We start from the raw sequence: 2,809 nt of genomic DNA, 5'->3' as shown, positions 1-2,809 counted from the left end.
GTCACGTTATCTCTGTGCAAATTGCCATCGATAAAATGCAATTGTGTTCGTTGTCCGTAGTTTATGCCTGCCCATACCATCACCCCTCCGCCACCATGGGACACTCTGTTCACAACTTTAACATCAGCAATCTGCTCGCCCACACAATGCCATTCTACCCGGTACAGTTGAAACCAGGATTCATCCATGAAGGGTACACTTCTCCAGCGTGTCCCTGGCCTTCGAAGGGGAGTATTTTTCTACTTAAGTCGGCCACGATGCCAAACTGCAGTCTTGTCAATACCCTGGTGAGAACCACAAGCATGCAGAGGAGCTTCCCTGATACAGTTCAAAACAGTTTATGCAGAAATTCTTTGCTTGTGCAAACCCAGAGTTTCATCAGCTATCCGGGTGGCTGGTCTCGCAGATGAAGAAGCGGGATGTGTAGGTCCTGGGCTGGCAAGGTTACACGTGGTCTGCGGTTGAGGCCGGTTGGACGTACTTCCAAATTCTCTAAAACTAAGTTGGAGGCAGCTTATGGTACTTCCAAGAGAAATTAACATGAAATTCTCTGGCAACAGCTCTGGTGGACAGTTGCATACTCCCTAGAGTGGCCTTTTATTGTCCCCAGCACAAGATGCACTTGTGTAATGATCATGCTGTTTAATCAGCTCCTTGATATGCCACACCTGTCAGCTGGGTGGATTATCTTGGGAAAGGAGAAATTTCTCACTAACAGGGATGTAAACAAATTTGTGTACAGCATTTGAGAAAAATAAGCTTTTTGTGCGTCTGGAAAAAGTATGCGATCATGGAAACATGGGACCAACACTTTACTTGCTGCATTTATATTTTTGGTCAGTGTAGTTTTGAGTCAGGACCACAAACATTTTGAGCAATAATGACTTTTCATTTACTTTCAGTTCAACTTTACTAGAAGTATTTGAGTTAAAAATGTCTTGGGGTTTACAGTGTATGGAACTACAGTGTGGGCTTGGGAATTTGAACATTATACTTTGTAATCACCACCAGACATCCTGATACAATTATCTAGTTTGACTTACCCTCTTTCTTTGTCTCTCCATTTCCCCCCAACTTCCTTTGCTTTTTCATTTTTTTTCAAGCTGTTCTCTGATATCCAACCACCCTCGAACTGAAAGTAAAATTATGTTTGTAAATAATAATCAAAAGGAATACAATTCATTTGTACGATTACTTATAATATATATATTTTAAACAACACAACAAAAATGTCTTCCTTACCTGGTCTCTGTCGCCCTCTCGCTCTCTCGGTCAGTCATTACAGGCTGAGTTCAATCAATTGTCTCTCTGGCTTTTCACACTTTAGTCTCTCTATTATTCTGTTGTTTCTCTGTCAATCTATTCAACTTTCCCCATTGGGCCTCACCATCTATTCTCCTCTGTTGTTCCAGTGGAGTTCCCACTCTCTTTTATGCTCCTCTGTAGCTTCCTCCTCTGCTGTTCTTTCTTTTTCTGTTCCTGTTCCTCCGTCATTCTTTCCATCTTTCTCTCCCCCTCTATCCTCCCCTCGTTCTCTTTCTGTATCACATTGATAGAATCACTAATCTCTCTCTCCATAGCCTCCTGGATAGTTGGTGTCTCTTCCTTCACTGTGCTCAATCTCATTTGATCTTTAATTTCTTTCTATTTGTCCTTCTTTCTCTTCCCACCACCTCCTCCACCCTTTTTGCTTTGCGGAGCAGATCTTCATGCTCCTCACCACTCCAACAGACCACCGCTTCTCCCCTCTCCTTCTCCATCCTCCTACCACTCTCTCCCTTCATTGATCACCTGTTATACAAGCACTCTTGTTCAACCCGCCGTCTCATCTCCTTATTGACTTGTGCCTTTGCCACTCTTCCGTCTTCTCTTTTCTCCTTGCCGTCTCACCACCGCCACTCGCAAACTCCTTTGATCAGAATATCTGTGAGAAAACAAACACACCCAACATGTTCAGGGATAATATTACCAGACTGTCTTTTCATGGTTCAACTAGTTCAACACTGGGAACCAGCTCATATTAACTGTGGGAAAACTGTCTCCTATGGGGAAAGAGCACACAGCTCCCTTTGTAAAACCTCATGCTTCGTTATTGTTACGTCTTTAATAAACATGAATCACTGTGTGGCATTCAATTAGTATCCCATGTAGTATTGGTTTTATAGGCAGATTTAACATAAACTCACCACAAGCGTGAGTGAATAAACAGAGTGAATAAACAGAGTGAATAAACAGAGTGAATAAACAGAGTGAATAAACAGGCAACTCTTTATATTAACTTGTTCTGAATGAAGAAGAACCATCTGAATGTGCGAGGATCAGGCTACACTGCTTCGTTGTTCAACCACAACTGTCTCTATTAAACACAATTCATGTATAAGACTTGCTTTAAAGCTTCCAGTGAGTTGCTGCAACTGCTGATTGCATTTTATCCATGATCTTGTTTGCTGGGTTCTCTCTCTGTGACAACTGTGAAGTCATCTTAAAATGTTGAGCGTCAGTGTTATATCACCAAGTGTTACCAATAGTCTCCAACCTTGGTTGTAACTACCCCTTAGGACAAACGGGATACGCTGGTTATATAAGCAGGATGTCACATCCATTTTAAATCAATGAAAACATAGACATTATATCAGTCTCATTCATTGTTTTCTGTATTTTCTGTTAGAAATATTAGCAATTTAAATGAGCAATCTGTAGTTCAAACAATGACAAAGCGGTCCCCTCGCTACTGTTTTGGTAAAGAGCTAAGGGATGAGGCTAAAGAAATGTCCATCCATGACCATCTCTGATATTAATATTATAGTTT

General features: G+C 41.4%; 1 long non-coding RNA gene across 1 annotated transcript; it reads right to left on the bottom strand.

Annotated features, from left to right (window-relative positions):
- Window positions 1-1,101: 1,101 nt before the first annotated feature.
- Window positions 1,102-1,637, bottom strand: LOC124009555. The gene is made up of 2 exons (XR_006834305.1): window positions 1,243-1,637; window positions 1,102-1,132 (listed from the first exon to the last, which is right to left on the bottom strand). It is a non-coding gene; the product is annotated as an uncharacterized LOC124009555 (long non-coding RNA).
- Between the last annotated feature and the right edge of the window lie 1,172 nt (window positions 1,638-2,809).

This window comes from Oncorhynchus gorbuscha, linkage group LG22 (assembly GCF_021184085.1).
Source record: "Oncorhynchus gorbuscha isolate QuinsamMale2020 ecotype Even-year linkage group LG22, OgorEven_v1.0, whole genome shotgun sequence".
Lineage (NCBI taxonomy): Eukaryota > Metazoa > Chordata > Actinopteri > Salmoniformes > Salmonidae > Oncorhynchus > Oncorhynchus gorbuscha.
This window is presented reverse-complemented; position numbering and strand designations above follow the sequence as displayed.